The sequence below is a fragment of the Pteronotus mesoamericanus genome, unplaced genomic scaffold, assembly GCF_021234165.1.
Source record: "Pteronotus mesoamericanus isolate MK-2021 breed Mesoamerican mustached bat unplaced genomic scaffold, CSHL_Meso_final contig_26, whole genome shotgun sequence".
Classification (NCBI taxonomy): Eukaryota; Metazoa; Chordata; class Mammalia; order Chiroptera; family Mormoopidae; genus Pteronotus; species Pteronotus mesoamericanus.
Window position 1 is genome coordinate 9,727,915 of NW_026555109.1, and position 23,526 is coordinate 9,751,440.

The following is a 23,526-nucleotide window of genomic DNA, read 5'->3' on the forward strand; positions in this document are numbered from 1 at the left end:
TGCCCTAGGGCATGGGCATGTGTGACAGCACTGAAGAGTCCACCAGGTAGCTGGGAGCTGGAATTGTTTGGAATGGCTGAAGTGAGTTTCCAGGCCACTCCTCTTTATATGGGGAACTGGGCAATCCAGTGGACAGGTAAACATGGAAGCACCAGATGTGGCTTTCTCCTGAGCTGTTATTCTAACAGCGTGAGTGAGAGGCAACACTCAAGGACTGGGAGCAAGCATAGAACCTAAGCATGCCCCATAAGCTCACTCTACTGGACAGCTGAGGAGCAGTTAAGAAATGAAAGGTGATAAAAGGTAAGGAGGAGGGGAGATATTTGGGAAGTTTTGTTTTTTTTTATTTTGAGGGTTAAAAGCAACACAACTTGGTAAATATTTAGAAATGGGGACAAAGGAGGATAAAGAATCTGAGATAATAGCAGCCATTGCTTACTTTTACTTCATACTTGCTGTATTTCAGGCCCCAACCTGCACATTCTACTTGGGATGTTTCACTAGATGCATACTAGAAATCTCTATAATGTTTGTTTCCAAATGAGGAAATTGAGTCTCTCAAAGAGGTGATATCACTTGTTGAAAATAACCAAACTTGTAAGTAGTTGGTCCAAAAGTTGGATCCAGGTTTACATGTAAATCTCTAGGCAAATTCTGGTACCATGTATTGAAACAGTGGAGAAGAATAATCACGAAAGAGAATATGACATTTATTGAGAGCTTGTTATGGTCAGGCAGTATTCTAGGCCCTTTTCAGAAATTAACTACCTTAATCCACAAATAACTCTCTGACAGTGTGTTATTATTTCTTCCATTTCACAGATGAAAAAACTAAGGCACAGAGAGTCTAAGTAATTTGACCAAGGTTACACAGCTTGCAAAGTAGAAGTCAGGATTTGAACCCATGCTTTTAAAAATTTTGTTATTCCAGAAGGCTGGAAATGCGGTTAAAAAAAAGAAAAATATCCTCAAGAGACTTAGATTTATTGGTTGGAACTAAGAATAGTGATCTGGTCTAAGGATGGAGATTTTGAGGTCATTGCCTTATCATTGAAATGTGAAATCTTGGTGCTCGCTTTGGCAGCACATATACTAAAATTGGAACGATACAGAGAAGATTAGCATGGCCCCTGAGCAAGGATGACACGCAAATTCGTGAAGCGTTCCATATTTTTATGGGCAAAGGACCTGGGCAGATGCTTTTCCAAGGAGGGGATACAGAGGGCCCAGAGATATTTGAAAGGATGCTCAGCATCACTAGCCCTCAGAGAAATGCAGATCAAAACCACCATGAGGTATTACCTCACACTGGTCAGAATGGCCATCATAAACAGATCAACAAACAACAGGTGCTTATGAGGCTGTGGAGAAAAGGGAACACTAGTACACTGTTGGTGGGAATGCAGACTGGTGCAGCCATTGTGGAAAACAATGTGGAATTTCCTCAAAAAGCTGAATATGGAACTGCCTTTTGATCCAGCGATTCCCCTGCTGAGGCTATACCCTAAGAATTCCAAAACGCCAGTTCAAAAGAACCTACGCACCCCAATGTGCATAGCAGCACAATTTACAATAGCCAAGTTTTGGAAGCAACCTAAATGCCCATCAATAGATGATATGATCAAAAAATTATAGCACATTTACACAATGGAATACTACACAGCAGAAAGAAAAAAAGAACTACTAAACTTTGCGACAGCATGGATGGAGCTAGAGAGCATTATGCTAAGTGAAATAAGCCAGAGGGCAAAAGACAAATACCATATGATCTCACCTATAAGCGGACCCTAACTAACAATACAAAGATGCAAGGAAAATAAGACAAGCAACACTGAAAGGAAAAGAAACCAACATAGACAAGAGGGAAGGAGGGAGGGGTGTGGGGGAAAAGGAAGGGAAGGGGCAAGTCAAGGAACATATAACAAGGACTCATGGACAAAACCAAAGGGGAAGGATTGAGGGAGGGAGTGGGGGAGGGGGCAAGGGAAAGTGGTGGGGGGAAGGCAGAGACAAATGTATTTGGGGGAAATAATTAATTAATAAAAAAATAAAATAAAAAGAAAAAAAAGAAATTTGAAATCTTGGAAGTATATGAAATCAGCTACAGACCATCATGTGCTGCACATGTTATAGTGATGGGATGAGCACCTCCATGATCATAAGGCTCCTTAAATCTCCTCTAGCTGGAAGAGCACTATTTAAATACTTGTTCCACAGCATGAAGCACTTCCAACCAGTCCTTTCTCTCAGAGAAGTTGTCACTGCTATGTTAGTCTCATATGCATGAGTATTTGTTTACATGTAAAAATGTATTATGATTGATAATCTTGTCAATGCATTTATTTTGCCACAGGTTTTCTATTTTGTCTACCTCCCAGTTTTTTGGTGGGTAGGAAAATCATAGTATGTAGTGCTCTGAGGCTGTGGTGTTTCTCAGTGTTTCAATAAGAGTGAAATGAAGAACTGAGTCATTTAATTACATAATTAAAAGAAAAAATATCATTTGATATAGAGCAATAGTAGAGAAAAGAATAATTATTTTTAATATTGAATTATCTCCCAAGTTGTCTCAATTCTCCTGTCTGTGACTATGCCTGTAGAAGCATAATTTTTATAAACAAAATTTAACCACTTGCTGAAATGTGCATGCTACAGAGGAAATGGAATCCATGAACAAAAGTCAATTTTTTGTTTTTCTCAGAAGAGGGAATTTAAAAATATGTTGAAAATAACAAAAATAAGGTCAGAGGATGTTTCTGAAGTTTAAAGGCAAGCATTTGGTATTCTTTGGATCCTCCATGAGTGTGCCTAAACAATGTCAAAATACAATCATTAGTTAGGAAGTCATGCATCTAGTGAAATAGTTACTTAGTTTGTGGGAAATTGAATCTGGTACATCAATTGAATCCCATTCTGTTTTCTTCTGTGGAATCATTTGAATTGTTTTCAATGTGTAAAAACATTCTAAATGAAAGTGAGAATCTCAAAATTTGATGTATGTTCCCAAGATATACTAAAATGACCCACATGGACCTTTATTTTATTTGTTTTGGCTCATGTAATATTTATAGCCACTGGACAGGGTAGATGTTAGTCTCACTGTGAAGAGAAGACACCAGGTTTCTGAATGGTGAGATGGCTTTCTCAAGGCCATCGCACCCTCAGGAGCACAGACAAGATTTTAATCAAAGTCTTCCATGAAAAATCTAACTTTCTTTACCATATTAGATACTTCTGAATTTTGGGCCTTTATTTATAAGTTTGATGATATTTTGAGTACCAGAAATATAAAAAAATTAACTCTTGTCTATATCAATTATCCTATGATAAAATTGGTTTCCTTATGTGTCATTTCACTTAAAATTGCAGTTTCCAAGAACCAATTGACAATGTTAAGTGAGGACTTACTATACTCAGGTTGTGGTGGGAAGTCTGTAACAGGAAAGAAAAGACCATTTTGGGGGGCTTGTCATTTAATTAGAGAATTCAGCAACCCTCTTCTGAAGCAGGCTATTGCTACTTAAAGAGAATATAGAGATTCTTAAGATGGTAACACACCTCAAATGACACGCCACATCTGTGAGAGAGCAAGCACCAGCCTTCAGGATTTCTGAGGTCATTGGTCACTTTGTATTCAGAGGACCTAGTTCTTTTATGTCTGTTTGGCTATCATCTACAACAGGTGTCCACAGGTGTAAGCCTGTGTTGATACTTCCTCTTGATTTTTTTTCTTCCTCCCACTGGAAGAGTATTAAAGACATTGAACTTGTGTCAAATGCAGCTGTTTTGATTTTGCAAGCCACAACAGTTAGAAATAAAGATATCAGAAAGTTTTGAGATGGTATCTGTTTTTCTGAAAAAGGAACAGTTTATCAGGTTGATTAATAAGATCTAAGTTGTCCAGCTACAAAAACAGCAAGAGACTAGATGATTTCTCAGACTTATTTGTGATATTTTAAAAATGCAATAAAAACTGTGTATTGAAAAATAAAGAGAGTTAAAGAAGAAAAAAGTTATATCTCAATTAAGCAAACAGCCTTAAACCAAGCTTGGTTTAAGTTTAGAATTGGTTGCATGAAATGACACCAAAGAGAGTAGCACGAGTGATAATATACACAGAAATCTTTCTATTAATGAATTCATGGTTAAGTATGTAGAAATTAATTTATGGGAAATTATGATTATTACTGTATACCATTTTTTCCACTCTCTGCCATGTGTTGAAAAGTCACAGAAGGAAAAATATAAACATGTCTGGTGATAATATTTATGATACTGTTCAAGACTTTTTTTCTAATTGAGACAAACAGATTGTCTTCAAAATTCAATTACCTGTTAGAAAATTGTTGTATTTTCTGCTTAACAAAGTCCTCAGTGCCTGAACTGTGATCCCTTTTTATTCTTAGTTTTGAGTTCTTTTCATCACACATTCTTGTCTCTAGGCAAGCTTAGTTCCTATTCTTGCACAGATTTGAGCACATATAGTCACAGTTGTACAAGGACAGACATTTATTAATGTCTATCCTTTCGTGGGAAAATGTATAAAGAACCAGCATTCAGGAACTTATTTAAAGATTACTTTTCCTGGTTTTGTGTTAATAACTTTTATGGATAGCAGATTTGGAATAGACAATGTGGATTTTAGTGCAGACAGGGCCAGGGAAATAAAGGTAAACAGAAGCCAAGTCTCCTCCAAGACTCTGTAAACAAAAATAAATTTTAAACTGTAATAACAAATAAAAAAATTTTATTTTAGCAAAAAGAATTATAGCCCGGGAGACAACGATTCCACAGAGACAAAGGAAAAGTGCCTTTTATAGAGAAAGTCCCCAATTTTACGCAAATACAGTTTCCACATTGTGCAGTTCTGATTGGTCAGTGTAGATGAAAGGGAAGATATAATTTGTGCAGTTCTGATCGAACAGGGCAGGTCTCAGTCCATTAGTAGGAAAATAAAGCCAGGGTTTTCCTGCAATGGTTGATTGACTGTGTGGGTGAAATAAGTAAGGTATAGTGAGGGAAGCCTAGAGATCCTCAGTCTGAGTATGTGAGGAGTCTCTTCAGCAAATGGCCACTAGACTCTTATTCATAAAATTTGGGCCCTTGGTTAATCATGGAGAGTTCATTTCAGCAGATAAATTCTTTGTCAGGTTCATATCAAGTGAATTTTTCCTCTTGGGGTCCATGATTTTCATTCTCTGACTTGTCTGAAGTTTCAGGAACTCTAGGTTTTAATAATATAAAATATTTCATAGGTGGAAACATACAAAAGTTTACTAAACCTAGCCCACTGAATCCACATTTGCTTGAATATATGAATATATGGTTTGTGTGCAGACAGGTTATTTCATATATTCACTGTTGTTTTTCTTGTTTAAACTGTATTATAAAGTATGTCAGAAAAAAATCTCATTGTTATGTTGGTACTCAAATCAAAACTATTTAGGCTTTGCCATATTTCGACTCTGTTGAGGGTATTTTAAGATCATATAAATAGTCCCAAGGTTTCCAAGAACAAACGCTGGAATCTGCTCAGCAAACCCAGCTATTTTAGTTCCCATCCATCTATACTTTTTGTATTTCCAAAACCATGCTCTTTTTCCCCCTTTCTTATTAAAAATGGCTAGCATTGCTCTTTAGTAAGTACACATGGTTGGAATGCAATGCCTTTTATTTTAAAAAGTTTATTACTTTGTAAATGAAGAGAATAGTGTGATTGTTGCTAGCATATACTAATTTTGGCCATATTGAAGTTTAAGCTAAAACCTTGGCCCAAATCCTGAAGACCATTAGCAAACAAAAACAAGTGGTGGCTTATGTGTATTTGTATTCAATCCAATCCTAGTTGTCTGTTTACAAAATATACTTTGTTCCTCAAGACACTTCCTGGAGCCTTTGGTTGGTGTTGGGTTTCTTAGCCAGCATATACAATGCCCTGGAATTTAAAAAGTCCTGGATTATCCAGTCAGCCAAGCAAAAGGGTAGGAGTTAAAACAAAATAGAAAGAAAAAGGATCCTTTTCATTAAGGGTCCTTTGGTTCTGTCTGCCTAGAACTTCCCTGAAGGACTGCTACACGGACCTCATTATTCAGAGAGGCCAAAGGTCACATTCTTACTTTTTAAGTCAATACAAATAACAGTTAGTTATTGAAGACAGGTCCTTCCCTCTGGTTTCCAAACTAACCTTTTTTTTTTTTTTTTGACTCGTTTACATTAAAGTGGGCTCTCCCCACAAGACAGAGCTCAGCTAGGATCTTGCTGGATGACTTCGAAGGCTTCTCTCAGAATTTCTTTACCAGATGGAAATCAATTGATAAAGCTTAAATCTGATCATTCAAGGCAGCAATAATTAAGGACACAAAAATGTGTAAGAGTTGTCTCTGGGAAGCAGAACCACTGGGAGGAGGGTAGATCAGAAGATAGATCAGAGGGTAGTTCAGAGGTACATACATACACACACATACACACACACACATATCTATACACACACACATATATGATTTAATAAGCTTTAAAGTACCTGCCTTTTGTTTGTTTTTATTATTAGAGACATTATATATGTTGCTTTCATTAAAAAAACCTCATTTTAAGTTAAACAATTTGGTTTAGTTTCTAAAACTTTTTTTCAATGACTCATTCCATTTTTAAATGCAATATCATTTTTACCCTTAATTTAAATGTCCAGATCAAAATATTTTCCGCACTAATAAATTTTTAGTAGCTGGGCCCCAGAGAGGAGAAAAAGGGTCAAAAGTACATTGTTATAATAGCAAGATAATAGTTGAATGAGAGAGAGATTGGAGCCTGTGACACGAAACAAAGGAAAACACTGAGGTTTTCAAGTTTGAATTTTTGAAAATGTACTACTATAAAAAAAAAGAACTCAGAACATAGTTTAATAGAGTTATTGGAATATTTCTCCCCTACTTTTATTGTTTTGTTTGAACACCGTAACATTCTTTGGCTGGACCTGCATTATATCATAAACCTGGTTAAGAGTATGCAATTGGAAGACAAATAAACTTCGGTTTAAATACTGACTCTTCCCACTTGACTCTGTAAGCTCACTCTCCCTTTGCATAAAATGCATCACACAATAGCACCTACTTTACAGTGTTATCACAAGAATTAAATGGGTGATATATTTAAGGGACTTAGCAAACAATAAACATGGAATACCTATTTTATTTTGGAAAGAAAAAGCAAATAATTCACTAATGATGTTGCACAGGCATAGAACAAGTATAGAAAATACACGTGGTATTACTATAATATGAGTCAGATACATTTTTATATATTTCCCAGTGTCAAGGAAGATAACATTTTATCACTGCTGAATGGATACAGTTCTCACAAATCCCATGCCCATATCAATATTTGAAGCCTACTAAAGCAAAATTATTTAGTAATGGATGTTAGTTTATATCCAAGTAACATCATCAAAGAGTTTTCTCCTGCTTTTTAGTTTTACAGGGATGATTTTATTTTCTCACAAAATTGGGCATTCTTAGTCATTGTCCAAGTAAGTGCTTAGTAAATCATTTAGAAATTACATCCCTAAGGAGAAGAATTTCCAAAAATTAGCATGCAAGGAAGATCATTTTCTCTCTGACTTACTTTTTTTGTTCCAGTTTCATATGTAATACCCCCATGTTCCCTGTGGCCAGAAAGATAGCAGGAGAAGAACCATTTCTCTTGGATCCTCTATTTGAACTGATTTAAGTCTTAGATCTGAAAAGATGGCGGAGGAGTGAAAGGGAGTCACGCTGACCTCCCAAAACCAAACTGGAATTGCAACTAAATAATGGAGTAATCACCTGGAAAGCAGTGGAGCGATAGTGGGAGAGGAGCCTTGGTGCTGCGGAGAGTGGATTCTACTCTCACACATCCTAACACGTGAGAATTGCGGTGGAGGCTTGAGAGGGTGGGCTGGGTGCGCACGGTCACTGGCACCAGAGGGACATTGAAACGGCCAGTTAGCGTCCCCCCGAGAAGAACGGGGTCTGAATCATTAACAGGAACCCCTAAACTACAGCAGCTAGAGCCGAGAAAATACAGACAAAACGCAACCCCAAAAAGCTTAGGGGTGCTCTCTGCCAGAGACAGGTGGCTGGGGATGCAAAGAGACATTTAAAGGGCCAACGCAAAAGTTGCAGCGGCAGCCACCCTCCTTGATTTCTGGGTAGAGGCGGCAGCAGGGTGGGCTGGTGCCTGGGAAAAGATTGGTGAGGAAAACTTTGTGAAGAGAACTGACACGGTGGCCGGTGGAGCCCGGGTGATAACGCACTTCCCACTCTGCAGCTACCATCTCGCTCAGGCATAAGGGAATCAATTAACCTGCCTTTTGTGCGCTCTGCACACAGCTTGTACACGTGTGAGCTACGGGGCTGAGTGCAGACTGGCTGGGAGAGCCTTGAGGAGAGACTGGAGACAGAGGCGTTGCGGAAAAAACGGGAGGAGGAACCGGGGAGTCCCGACTCCCTCCCCGTTCGGTAGTCTCCATTGTGGGCTGGAAAGGCACGACCCCAAAGAGGCAGAAGCGGGGTGCGCATGAACCAGACTGCCTGCGATTGAAATGCAGTCCGCACAGGGGTTGGATCCCTGGCCGAAGGGGTCACAGAACTGCCCAGAGGCCCCTGAGGGGAGACTAGAAACGGAGGCATTGGGGAAAGAACGGGAGGAGGAACCGGGGAGTCTTGACTCCTTCTCCTTGCTGAAGTCTCCATTGCGCGGGAAGAGGCCACACCCCCAAAGAGCCAAAAGTAGAAAAGCAAACATAGAAACCCCCAAAACACCCAGAGCAGGCGCGCACACTTGCGCCGAGTGACTGGCGAGGGTTGGCGAGCGTGTGTGTGACCCACGCGGGCTGGAGAACGCTTGCACCTGCCGGCAAGGTTTCACACAGACTGGCACCCATACGGCCTGCGAGGGATTGCACAGAGGGGCAAGGGCAGGCGTAAATTGACCTACCCGCCGCGATTGCGGAGTGGCCCACAAAATAAGTAGAGCTGCCCAGAGACCCTGGAGGAGAGACCAGAAACAGGATTAACCCGAGAGTCCTAGAGCTGATTTCCTCCCATTTCCGTAGTCCCCATTTGGGGAGGGCAAGCAACGCACCCAAAGAGCCAAAAGCAGGGAAAACACACAATAGAAGACCCTAAACTGACCAGTGCAGCGAAGCTCGCGTGCCAGGGAGGCCAGATGAGTACCGGAGGTCGCGAATAAGCCCCCTGGTCTGGGGCAAGCACATGCGAGCCCAGGCAGGTGGGGGACCCTGCCGCACTGGGAACACGCTCAAGGAGCCCGCGTGAGAGCGCAGAGAGATCCCAAAAAATCGCTCAGCCCTGACCGAAGGGGTCACAGAGCTGCTCTAAGCAGGAGTCAGACACAGGCATTAGACTCCTGAAAGACTCAAACAAACAACCCAAGGCCCTATAGGGTCAACAACTGACACCATCAGAGGCAAGCCCAGAAAGAAAAGTAAAGGACAAAAATACTTAACAGACTCTCACAAAAATGGGAAGAAAAAGAAGTTCCCCTCAAATGAGTGGAAAAGGGGACTCCCCACAGAGAGATCTAAATGAAATAGAGGCAAGGGAACTATCAGATACGGAATTCAAAACAATGGTTTAAGGAAGCTCAATGAGCTCAGCCAGCTCAAAGATAACTATGAGAAACTGCAGAGAAACTATCAGGATCTTACAGCAAACTATATCAGCCTGGAAAAGGACATAGAAACTATCAAGAAGACACAAGAGGATATGAAGAATACCATTTCTGAATTGAAGAACGCAGTGGAAGGAATCCAAAGCAGGCTGGATGAAGCTGAGGATCGAATCAGTGAGAAGGAGGACAAGGTAGAAAAAAGCTCCCAGAAAGAACAAGAAATGGAAAACGGCTCAAAAAGAATGAAGAAGCATTTAGGGAAATGCAGGACAACCTGGAACGCAATAATATCCGTATAATAGGGATACCAGAAGGAGAAGAAGAGGAGCAAGGAATAGAGAACCTCCTCGAAAAAGTAATGATGGAAAATTTCCCTAATTTGAGGAGAGAAAGGCTCTCATGGATTCAGGAGGCACAGAGGACCCCACTCAAGAGGGACCCAAGGAGGTCCACTCCAAGACACATCATCATTAAAATGGCAAATGTCAAAGACAAAGAGAGAATCCTGAAGGCAGCAAGGGAGAAGGAGAAAGTAACATACAAGGGGGCCCTGATATAGGAGCTGACTTCTCAAAAGAAACACTGCAAGCCAGAAGGGAATGGCAACAAATATTCCAAGCCATGAAAAGCAAGGGCCTACAGCCAAGGTTGCTCTACCCAGCTAGGCTCTCCATTAAAATAGAAGGAGAAATACGGAGTTTCCCAGACAAAAGAAAGCTAAAAGAATACATCTCTACCAAACCAGCACTCCAAAATATGCTAAGGGGACTGGTTTAAGCAGATGAAGGAAAAGAATGAGACAGAGAGGAACACAAGTACAAAGAGAAAAGATGAGTAAGTTTCTATCAGTAATATCTCTCAATGTGAATGGACTAAATGCCCCAATCAAAAGACACAGGGTAGCTGAATGGATAAGAAAACATGACCCACACATATGCTGCCTACAAGAGACCCACCTCAGAGCAAAAGACCTACACAGATTGAAAGTAAAGGGATGGAAAATAATATTCCAAGCAAATGGACATGAGAAAAAGGCTGGCGTTGCCATACTTGTATCAAACAAAGTAGATTTCAAAGCAAAGACCATAAAGAGAGACCCAGAGGGGCACTTTATCATAGTTAAAGGAAGAATCTATCAAGAAGACATCAACATTGTAAACTTATATGCTCCCAATATAGGAGACCCCAAGTTTATAAGGAAATTGTTGGATGACTTCAAAAAAGATATAGACAGCAACACACTGATAGTAGGGGATTTCAACACCCCACTGTCCAAAATGGACAGATCTTCCAAACAAAACATTCCTAAACATATCGTGGCGCTGAATGAAACACTGAATCAAAGAGACTTAACCCAAAGAACCTTATATAGAACCTTACATCCCAAAGAAGAAAAATACACATTCTTTTCAAATGCTCATGGCAGTTTTTCAAAGATAGACCACATGATAGGACACAAAGCAAGCTTCAGCAAATTCAGGAAAATTGAAATAATACCAAACTTTTTCTCAGACTACAAGGCCTTGAAACTCAAAATCAACCTCAAAGAGAAACTTCAAAAACTTGCAAACTCATGGAGACTGAACAGTACACTATTAAACAATGAATGGGTCAATAATGAGATAAGAGAAGAAAGCACAAAATTTCTGGAAACAAATGAAAATGAACAGACAACTGTCTAAAACCTATGGGACACAGCAAAGGTGGTCCTGAGAGGGAAGTACATAGCAATACAGGTTTACCTTAAAAAGATAGAAACATTTCAAATAAAAGACCTAACACTACAACTTCAAGAACAGGAGAAACAACAACAAATAAATCCCAGAGCAAGTAGAAGGAAGGAAATAGTCAAGATTAGAGCAGAACTGAATGACATAGAGACAAAAAGAACAATTCAGAGGATCAACCAATCCAGAAGCTGGTTCTTTGAAAAGATTAATAAAATTGACAAGCCATTAAGCAGACTCATCAAGAAAAAAAGGGAGAGGACCCAAATTAATATATCAGAAATAACAACTGATACCACAGAAAACAAATGATTATCAGAAACTATTATGAACAAATATATGCCAAGAAATTTGAAAATCTTGATGAAATGGACAAATTTTTAGAAAAGTATAATCTTCCAACACTGAAGGAGGAAGAAACAGAAAGCTTGAACAGACCGATAACAGCTGGGGAAATTGAAGCAGTAATCAAGAAACTCTCAGCACACAAAAGCCCAGGGCCAGACGGTTTCCCAGGAGAATTTTACAAAACATTTAAGGAAGAGCTAACCTCTGTCCTTCTCAGACTATTCCAAAAAATCCAAGAGGAGGGAAGACTCCCAGACTCCTTCTATGAGGCCAGCATCACCCTGATCCCAAAACCAGATAAAGACCCTACAAAGAAAGAAAACTACAGGCCAATTTCGCTGATGAACATAGATGCTAAAATCCTCAACAAAATATTGGCAAACCGCATCCAGCAATACATTCAAAAGATTATCCACCACGATCAAATGGGATTCATCCCAGGCATGCAGGGATGGTTCAATATACGCAAAACAGTAAACGTGATACATCACATCAATAAAAGAAAGACAAAAACCACATGATCATCTCGATAGATGCAGAAAAAGCATTTGACAAGGTACAGCACCCATTTATGATCAAAACACTCAGCAAAATGGGAATAAATGGGGCATTCCTCAACGTAATAAAGACCATATATGAAAAACCTACAGCCAATATCATACTCAACGGGCAAAAACTGAAAGCTTTCCCACTAAGATCGGGAACACGACAAGGATGTCCGCTCTCACCGCTTCTTTTCAACATTGTATTGGAAGTCCTAGCCCCAGCGGTCAGACAAGAGAAAGCGATAAAAGGCATCCAAATACGAAAGGAGGAAGTAAAGCTATCATTGTTTGCAGATGACATGAGAGTGTACATAGAGAACCCTGTAGACTCTACCAAAAAACTCCTCAACCTAATAAGTGAATTTGGCAAAACAGCAGGATACAAAGTCAACATTCAGAAATCAAAGGCGTTTTTGTACACTAGCAATGCAATAGAAGAAGAAGAAATCAGAAAAAATATACCATTCGATATAGCACGAAAAAAGATCAAGTACCTAGGGATAAATTTAACCAAAGACACAAAAGACCTGTATGCAGAAAACTATACAACATTGAAAAAAGAAATTAAGGAAGACACAAATAAATGGAAGCATATATCGTGCTCATGGATTGGAAGAATTAATATCCTAAAATGTCCATAGTACCCAAAGCAATTTATAGATTCAGCACAATCTCTATTAAGATACCAATGACGTATTTCACAGAAATAGAACAGACATTTCAAAAATTTATATGGAACCATAAACGACCCCGAATAGCTGCAGCAATTTTGAGAAAGAATCACAAAGTAGGAGGGATCACAATACCGGACATCAAACTCTACTACAAAGCCACCATACTCAAAACAATCTGGTACTGGCACAAGAACAGACCCATAGACCAGTGGAACAGAATAGAAAGCCCAGAAATAAGCCCAGGTCTCTATGGACATCTAATATTCGACAAAGGGGGCAGAAGCATAAAATGGAGCAATAATAGCCTCTTCAACAAATGGTGTTGGGAGAGCTGGACGGCTACATGCAAAAAATTGAAATTGGATCATCAGCTGACACCATACACAAAAATAAACTCAAGATGGATAAAAGACTTAAATATAAGTCACAACACCATCAAAGTCTTCGAGGAGAACATTGGCAGGAAACTCTCAGATATCCCACGCAGCAATTTTTTCACTGATATGTCTTCTAAAGCAAGGGACATAAAGGAAAGAATAAACAAGTGGGACCTAATCAAAATAAGAAGCTTCTGCATGGCTAAAGAAAACATCAGCAAAATGAAAAGGGATCCAACCGTATGGGAAAATATATTTGCTAATGATACATCAGATAGAGGTTATATCAGATATCTCCAAGATATATAAAGAACTCACTCGACTCTACTCCAAGAAGACAAACGATCCAATCAAAAAATGGGCAAAGGACCTGGGCAGACACTTTTCCAAGGAAGAGATACAGAGGGCCAGAAACATTTGAAAGGAAGCTCGGCATCACTAGCCATCAGAGAAATGCAGATCAAAACCACAATGAGGTACCACCTCACCCCAGTCAGAATGGCCATCATAAACAGATCAACAAACAACAGGTGCTGGTGAGGCTGTGGAGAAAAGGGAACCCTAGTACACTGTTGGTGGGAATGCAGACTGGTGCAGCCACTATGGAAAGCAGTGTGGAATTTCCTCAGAAAGCTGAAAATGGAACTGCCTTTTGATCCAGCGATTCCCCTGCTGGGACTATACCCTGAGAACACCAAAACGCCAATACAAAAGAACCTATGCACCCCAATGTTCATAGCAGCACAATTTACAATAGCCAAGTGTTGGAAGCAACCTAAATGCCCATTAGTAGATGATTGGATAAAAAAATCATGGTACATATACACAATGGAATACTACGCAGCAGAAAGAAAAAAAGAAGTACTAAACTTTGCGACAGCATGGATGGAACTGGAGAGCATTATGCTAAGCGAAATAAGCCAGGGGGCGAAAGACAAATACCACATGATCTCACCTATAAGCGGAACCTAACCAACAATGCAAAGATGCAAGGAAAATATGACCAGCAACACTGAAAGGAAAAGAAATCAACAGAGACAAGAAGGAAGGGGGGGGGGCAGGGAAAGGGAAGGGAAGGGGAAAGTCAAGGAACATATAGCAAGGACTCATGGACAAAACCAAAGGGGAAGAGCTGAGGGAGGGAAAGTGGGAAGGGGTCAAGGGAAATCGGTGGGGGGGAGGCAGAGACAAATGTATTTAAAAAGTAAATAAATTAAAAAAAAAAGTCTTAACTGTCCTTTTTTCAACCTCAGGCAAAGATACATGTACTTATTAAATGTGTTCTCTTAAAGGATGCAGGATGAGTCTCAGGATGAGGTAGGTCAACAGCAGTGACTGTTTCTATGCCACGTACACACAAACATGAACACACATGCTTATAACAATAACCTATATGCAGACTAGTACTCAACATTGAAATGCAAAGTCTAATTTGGGCACTTTCTGATTTTGCCTTTAGGTTTATTTATAATAGAAGTTTTATTCATTTATTTATTAGAAGAAAAAACAAATAGAAAAATCAGAGGAAAGGACAACGGGTTAATCATTTGAGGAAATGTAGTTCATGCACATATTTTTTTTTCATGTCTTCCTTAAGAACAGAAACATTTATTCCCAATAAGCCTATGGTGAAAACTTGATTTCATCTTTACCTGTTTACTTATCTATGGTGCTTTAAGAGTCTGAGTAGCAATAATGGAGAAAATAACTCTCACACCTGCAAACAGAAAATTTTGTTATTATTTCCAAAAACCTGATTTCATGTCAGCATGTGTTCAAGAGGATTCCTGCAGCACTTGTCTCCTGGGCCTTACTTCTACTGCATTTCCTGTCCTTGTCTTTTGTATGGTCTCCCACTCCCCCAAACTGTCTGGCTCTACTTAGCTCCCACTACACCAAACCTCATGTATGGATCACTGTCGTTAGTCAAACTCTATTTGGGTGGGGGTGGGGGGTGAGTAAAGAACATGTATAATAAGCTTTAATTCTATTCTTAACAGGGCCTATTACATCATTTGTGGAGGTCCAATGCAAAATTAAAATCTGGGGTCCGGTGAGAGTGGAGAAGTCAATCTCCTGTCTCTCAGGACTTCTGAGGGTCTCAAAGGAGGACTTAGTACTCCTTAGTTGTCTTTCTCCCAAATACTCTTCTAGGATTCTTTGAGGTTTCCTCTGCCATCCACAATCACTCCTCTATATTTTCAGTAAACCTCTCAGGACAATTTGCCCTGCTTAAGTGTGCAAAGAGCACAGACTCTGTTCTTTCCTCCAAAGCTAACATAGGCTATCATGTATAACAGACAACTGAAAATTGGAATAACAGCAAAGAATTATAATCTAAAACAGCTAACTTCTCCTAAGTCCAATATCACTGCTCTTGACATATGCAGGTCATATGCATGTGCCGGGACTCTTATATAGGCCAAATGTTTTCCTGGTCATAGATTATTAATCTATTTCTGAGAACACATTTTCTTCTGAGGATAGTCCCTCATTTCTAAGTCTCTTAAGATCCCATTTAACTTATCAAGTGTTAGACTTGAAAACTTCAATCACATGGCTCTCTGTTGTGTAAAAATTTCTCTTCCATCCAGGATGGCAAGCTTTGATGACATCAGGTTTTGCTGTAAGGGGGAGTCATGGACAGAGGGAAGAAGGATGCCTGCTTCTTGTGGGACTAGGGGTTTGTGGGAAAAAGAAGAGTCAAAGAGGGGAGTGAAGTGATCAGACCTATGCCTCAAAACCTTCCTCTTTCAAGATTTCAGTTCAGAGAGTGGGACATGGGTTAACTGGGTAAAAGAGAGCTTAAAAAATTAGGGTCTTCTGCTCCCTCGCTGTTTGGGACTCGGGAATCACTTGCACATTTATATCCTTGGCATCAACGTGGAGGACACCACATCTAAGTTAACTGACATTGCATTAGATTCCTAGGGCTTCTATAACAAAGTACCACAGGGTGGGTATCCTAAAACAATAGAAAATTACTGTCTCACGAATCTGGAGTCTAAAAGTTTGAAATAAAGGTATTTGCAGGGCCATGCTCCCTCTGAATCCTGTAGGGGTTCATCTTTCCTTGTCTCTTCTAGATTCTGGTGTTTGCTCACAATCTTCAAAGTTCCTTGGGTTGTAAATGTATCATTCCAATCTCTGCCTTCACTGTCACTTAGACTTCTTTGTGTCTCCTTTTTTTTTTTAAATGAGGACACCAGTCATATTTGATGAAGCCCATTGTATGGCCTAATTTTAGCTGAATTAGTTTTATCTTCAGCAGCCTGTTTCCAAATGAGATCCCATTCTGAGATACTGGGGATTAGGATTTTCATATATCTTTTTTGGGGGTGGAGGGGAGATAATTCAACCCATGGCATGAGTCTTAAAATTGATATTTGCTGCGTGGAGTTAAAAAGGTCCCAAAATTCTCTCATGGCCACTTAGAAGATAGCTGAACTCTGCCCAGAGCCATCTATGCTAAGAGATGAGGTCACCCTTCAGCAAAAACTGTGAAGACTTCTTGATAAGACATGGTCAAAAACATGGCATTAGCCACACTGGTGAAAATAAAAGTAAGATTCTGTGACTTGGAAAATATAGACTCTGGGGCTGAAAGAGACAAGATCTCATGCTAAATCACTGCAACCTTGAATGCCAGATAGATATGGGAATCACTCTGGAGATGAGAGGAGGCCAGTCCCAAGGGCCTTGACTTTCAAGCCCTTGCCAAAAAGTCATAAATGCTCCAGCCTTTTCTTTTCTACTTATTCAAATGCTACTAAAAAAACTAAGGTGTTTTGGCCCTGGCTGGTGCTGCTCAGTGGGTTGAGCGCCGGCCTGCAAACTGAAGGGTGATCTGTTCAATTCCCAGTCGGAGCACATGCCTGGGTTGTGGGTTAGGTCGCCACTGAGCGGGGCACGCAAGAAGCAATCACACACTGATGTTTCTCTCCCTTTCTTTCTCCCTCCCTTCCTTTCCATCTAAGAAAATAAATAAATAAATGAAAATTTTAAAACCACGTTTTAAAAAAAAAGAAAGAAAACTAAGGGGTTTTGAAGTTTGTAATGGACTGTTTCAATTATTACTTTGCATTGAATTCAAGATTACATGATACAGATGTTCAAGTTTTCCAGTGCAAGATGATACCACATCTACATAGGTACCAGTCACATGGTCAACTTATATTAACCTTCCTGAGAGTGTGAGGGGCACTTGCAATCTTGTTGGAACATATCCTGAACCTCCTGATAGTGTGTTCATGCTTCTTTTTCTTTACACGTGCTTGAGTTGAAAGGCTGGCAAGCAATTATAGTGTTTTCTCAGTCTCCTTACCTTGAAACCAAGACTGGTGAGAAATGCATACAGATCCTTGGCACAGCCAAGATTTATGTTATCACAAGAATTTCTTCTGAACATGCAGACTTAAGAGGGAAAAAGTAGAACAGAGCCAAAAGGCAAAGAAAAGGATAGGGGTGAGAGAAAGCTGTTCTCTATGGAGTTAAAGGAATAAGACTGAAATGAAACGCTAATCAGGCAGCAGGCATGGTGATCAATGATATTGAGAAAAAGGGCCAGCAAACTTAGCCTTCATATATATTTATATGTAGTTAGATGTTCCCACTTAGACCCTCTTCTTGGGGAGGGTTTTTTCCTTAGAGGAACTGGACTGGACCGCATTCCACAATAACATATATTCTGTGTACTGACAACAAAGAAATTAGAATGTCCCAAGGAAGTTAGGATAGAAGAACTAATAACTGCTGTTGGCTATCAATGGGGAAATCAAATCCAATGGACTGAACCACAATTCATTAATGTTCTTTAAATTTATTATATTCATTTCATTAGAGTTATTTTCAAATTTATCATAAATGTACTGAGACTTACTTATAGGCTAAATTTAAAAGTTTTAAAATTGACAGTTCAAGTCCTTTTTCCTTTTAGTTTGTGAATACATGACCTATTATCTGCTAAGAAATTGATAAGGAACCATTTTCTAGTGATATATCTCCCCAACATTCTTAGGCATCGTCTCAGAAATTGTATACTGGAAAAAAATTTTGAAAACATGCAAGTGTCTTTCAGTTGAGAATTGAAACAGAAAGCATTTTGTATCCTTCAATACAGTATTTTCTGCCATGTGTACCTTCTGGGTAGGGTTAGTATCTACACACATTTTATGAAAATATTTCTCTTCCTACACATCTTATTTTTAGGGTTTTTTTTTTGTTTGTTTGTTCAAACATTTAAATTTGAGTTAGATTGTGTTGGGAAACGCCCTGTCTGGGTTCAGGAACTGTAACCTCACCAACAGGCAAGAAGGCCCCAAGACTGGAAATAATCAAGGAGGCTTTGGGAAAGCAGGCCACTGAGGAGATGAAACCTGTCCCCCTCCCATCACCCTGCTTGGCCCTGTGATGGTCGGTAAATGATGACGGGGAAGATCTCTCATGAGAAGAGATAACCTAAGACAGACATTGGCCAGCATGGGCAGCAGGAGAAGGACCTGGGGGACACGGAGAAAGGGCAAAAAGGCCCACACCCTTCAGCTCAGCTTGGACATGGCCAGAGTCCTCATTCTATCTGAAAGGAGTCTCCTTGTCTCTTCGTGGCTCCCTCCCTGTGCCTGACTCAGGCTTGAAATAATCCTGAAGATAGTCCTAAACTGGATCTGGCGGTCCCCAGGGGAAATCAGGCCTAGAAGTAAATTCTTTAAAGCATGCTTTGTTTCTCCCTCAAAAGCTATTTTAGCCAGCTCATGCTGGGAAGGAAATTTACATTATTCACAAACCCTAACCTTAAACCCTTTGGCACTCTCATGGTTATTATTCTCCTCTTGGACCCGTGTAAATTGGTATGTTCCTGCCATTTGTTTTTTTCAAAACATCATCTATTTTCTGTAAACATTAACATACTGATATAATGAGATAAGCTGTACATTCCTATTACCTGGCCCCACTGATAACCATTTCAATAAAAGCCTTTGGATAATGGGGCTAGGGGTCTTCTGCACTAGAGAAGACCATGCATGCATATTCCTGGTCTTCTACACAAATCTACACAATCAGAACCTCTGGAATAGAACCCAGGAACAGACTTTTTGAAGAGAATTTCACCCTTTGTGATAGCATGGAAGGACCTGGAGAACATTATGCTAGGTGAAATAAGCCAGTCACAGAAAGACAACTATCATGTGATTTCACTCATATGTGGAATCTAATGAACAAACTGAACTAACAAGCAAAATAGAGACAGATGCATACATAGAGAGCTGGATGACAGCTACTATGTTGTTAAGGGGTAGACGGATTGAGCAAAAAATAAAATAAAAAAGGACTCATGGACAGGGACAACAGTGTGGTGATGGCAGGGGGGTGGGGTGTATAAGGAGGATAAATGGTAATATAAAAAAATACAACTAAAAAAATTAAAAATAAAAGTAACAAGCCCTCTCCCCTCCCTGTTCCCATGCACTAATACATTCTAATGCTGGGGCTAGCAATTATTTTCTGAACAGGACTAGATAGTAATTATTTTAGGCTATGTGGACCATGTTTTTTCTGCTGCAGCTACTCAATTCTATCATTGTAGAACAAAAGCAGTTTATAGACACTGTTTAAATCATTATGCATGGCTGCATTTCAATAAAACTTTATTCATGCACATTGAAATGTGAATTCCATAGATATTTCCATCAAAAATTATTATTCCTTTTATTTGCCTTAAAAAATACATTTTAAAAATGTAAAACCATCCTAGCTCTGGTAGTGCTCCAGGTTTGTTCCATAAACTGCAATTTTCTGCCCCTTAAAGTTTGAAAATAGAATAATGTAAAATGATATGATAATGATAGGTATTTATAAATATATTTTCAGAGCACAAGAGAGTTGAGGTTTCCATCACTTCTAAGAGAAAAACACATTGGTTGTTTCGATTTAGTGATGCTACATTGTTACCAAAAGGTTAATAGCTTCTAACTTTTACATGTTCGGTTCTTGCAACTATTATGAATAAATACCAATATTTCTCCAACCTCTTCATCAAGCAGATTAAAATAAGTGGCTACAGTCTCATATTTTAAACCTTTTTCTAGCCAAGAATTAGCAGAAAATGATGCACCATGTGATAATAAAATGATTTCTGGGTTGATGATCTGGACCGATCTATTCCCTGGGCAGTTGGGAAAGCAGTAGTGAAAGAGCATCATTTCAACTGGCAATGTTTCCCCCTTGTTTGTTTTCAAATCCTTCCTGCTATTACATCTTCAAAAAGCAAACCTTCCTCTTCTTATGGACTCATGTGTAAAAGGATAAATTAATGAGATGTTAATTTGCACTGTTTCCCTTTGTTTTCCCCACATCCAATGGGAAAAAAAACCTTCAAGTTTTTATAAAAGAGACTGAAGAAGAAGTCACCTGTGCACATCCCAATCCTGGTCTAAACCCTATGTCTTCTGAGAGGATGATATTCATCTATTCCAGAAGGGAGGGGAAAGGAGATGCTGCCTTTGCATGGAGAAGAAACTAAAGCAAAGGGAGGTGAGAGATTTGCAGGACTGGAAGAGTGAGTTCACTTGGACAATCTTCTCTTCTCACTTGTAGGATGCAGGGAAAGGGAAAGACCTGGAAAAGAATGAATGTACTGGACATCTCAAGAGTATCGCTCTATGAACGAGCCTTTACCAAAATCCCAGAACCCAAGCGAGGGCCCAAAACAAGGAATCCTGTTTCATTGGGCAATGAGCTCAACAGTAGGGACCAGACTGGACAAACAACTAGAGGACACTTTTAGAATATTTGAGCTGGATAAGCCCTTGTATCTTCACACAAATCTGGGAGCAGAGAAGTAATGATAGAACATCACTACCTTGAAGAATGGGATTTGTGTTAGATTTAATAAATTGAAATACAATTGTTTCTTACTCAACAAGCATTCGTTTATTGGTAGAGTACAATTTAAAGTTGGTTTACCTACTTTCTTTTTTTCCTGTATTCTTTCCATTACACTTATCCTTCGTATCCCCACCCTCTGCCCCCTATAATTACCACACTATTGTCAATGTCCATGAGTCCTTTTTCTTTTTGCTTGATCCTCTGCCTCTAATTCCTTGCCCCCATAGTATATGTTACCCTGATCTTCATTAGTCTGTGTTTTACTTGTTAGTTCAGTTTGTTCATTAGATTCCACATATGAATGAAATCATATGGCACTTGTCTTTCTCTGACTGGCTTACTTCACTTAGCATAATGTTCTCCAGGTCAATCTATGCTGTTGCAAAGGGTTATTTATTTATTTATTTATTTATTTTACAGCTGAGGTGTATTCCATTGTGTAAATGTCCCGCAGTTGTTTTATTCACTCATCTACTGATGGACACTTGGACTCCTTCCATATCTTGGTGATTGTAAATAATGCTGTAATGAACATAGGGGTGCTTATGTTCTTTTGAATGTGTTTTGGGTTTTTTTGGATACATTCCCAGAAGTGGGATGACTGAGTTAAAACACAGATCCATTTTAATTTTTTGAGGTATCTCCATATTGCTTTCCACAGTGGCCGCACCAATCTGCTTTTCCATAAACAGTACAAAAGGGTTCCCTTTTCTCCACATCCTCTCCAGCAATTGTTGTTTGTTAGTTTGTTGATGACAACCATTCTGACTTATGTGAAGCAATATCTCATTGTGATTTTAATTTGCATTTTTCTGATAATTAGAGCATCTTTTTGTGTCTATTTGCCATCTGTATATTCTCTTTGGAGAAATGTCTACTCAGGTTCTTTGTCCATTTTTTAAAAAGATTTTATTTATTTATCTTCCAGAGAGAGGGAAGCAGAGGAAGAAAGAGAAGTAGACAACACTAATGTGTGAAATATTGACAGGTTGCTTCTCCCATGCCCCCAACCAGAGACCTGGCCACCAACCCAGGCACATGCACTGACCAGGAACCAAACTGGCAACCTTTCAGTTTGTGGGACAATGTCTGACCCATTCAGGCACACCAGTCAGGGCTCTCTGCCCATTTTTAATTGGATTGTGTATTTTTTGGGTGATGAGTTTTGTAAGTTCTCTATAAATCTTGGACATTAACCATTTATCAGAAGTACCAGCAAATATGTTTTCCCATTGTATGGGTTGTTTTTTTAAAATTTTTTTCATAGTTTCCTTTGCTGTGCAAAAACTTTTTAGTTTGAGGTAGTCTCATTTATTTATTTTTTTCTTTTGTTTCTCTGGCCTGAGGAGCTATATCAGGTAAAAAATTTCTACAAGCAATGTCCAAGATTTTGTTTCTTATATTTTCTTCTAAGGATTTTTATGGTTTTAGGCCTAAAATTTAAGTCTTTAATCTAATTTGAATTTATTCCTGTGTGTGGTGTAAGAAGGTGGTCTAATTTCATTTTTCTGCATGTATCTGTTCAATTTTCCCAACACCATTTATTGAATAAACTATCCTTAGCCCACTGTATGTGCTTGCTTCCTCTGTCAAATATTAATTGACCAAAATGCTGTGGGTTTATTTCTGAGCTCTGTAATCTGTTCCATTCATCTATGTGTCTGTTCTTATGCCAGAACCATATTTTTTTTATTACTATGGCCTTATAATGTAGTTTAATACTAGGTAGTGTGATTCCTCCAACTTTGTTTTTTTCTTTCACAGGATTACTGTTGTTTTGCGGGGCCTTTTGTGGTTTCATATAAATTTTGGAAATGTTCTAGCTCTGTGAAATATATCATTGGAATCTTGACAGGAATTGCATTGAAACTATAGATTGCTTTGGTAGTATGAACAATTTAATGATGTTAATTCTTCCTATCCATGAGTACAGTATGGGCTTTCTGTTTATTTGTATGTTCTTCAATTTCTTTCTTTAATGTCTTATAATTTTACAGGCATAGGTCTTTTACATCCTTGCTTAAATTTATTCCTCAGTATTTTATTCTTTTTGAGGAAATCATGAATGGGATTGTTTTCCTAATTTACCTGTCTGATAGTTTGTTACTGGTATATAAAAATACAACTGATTTCTGGATATTACTTTTTTATCCTGCTATTTTGCTGAATTTATTTATCAGTCTTAGTAGTTTCTTGGTAGAATCTTGGGTTGTTCTGTATGTACAATAGTATGTCATCTGCAAATAAAAACAGTTTTACTTTTTCCCTTCCTATTTGGATACCTTTTATCTTTTTCTTCTTGTCT

At 39.0% G+C, this 23,526-nt stretch overlaps 1 non-coding gene across 1 annotated transcript; it reads left to right on the forward strand.

The window, feature by feature from the left end:
* Positions 1 to 1,068: 1,068 nt before the first annotated feature.
* Positions 1,069 to 1,175, forward strand: LOC129071223 (U6 spliceosomal RNA). Its single transcript, XR_008529223.1, has one exon. It is a non-coding gene; the product is annotated as a U6 spliceosomal RNA (small nuclear RNA).
* Positions 1,176 to 23,526: the final 22,351 nt, after the last annotated feature.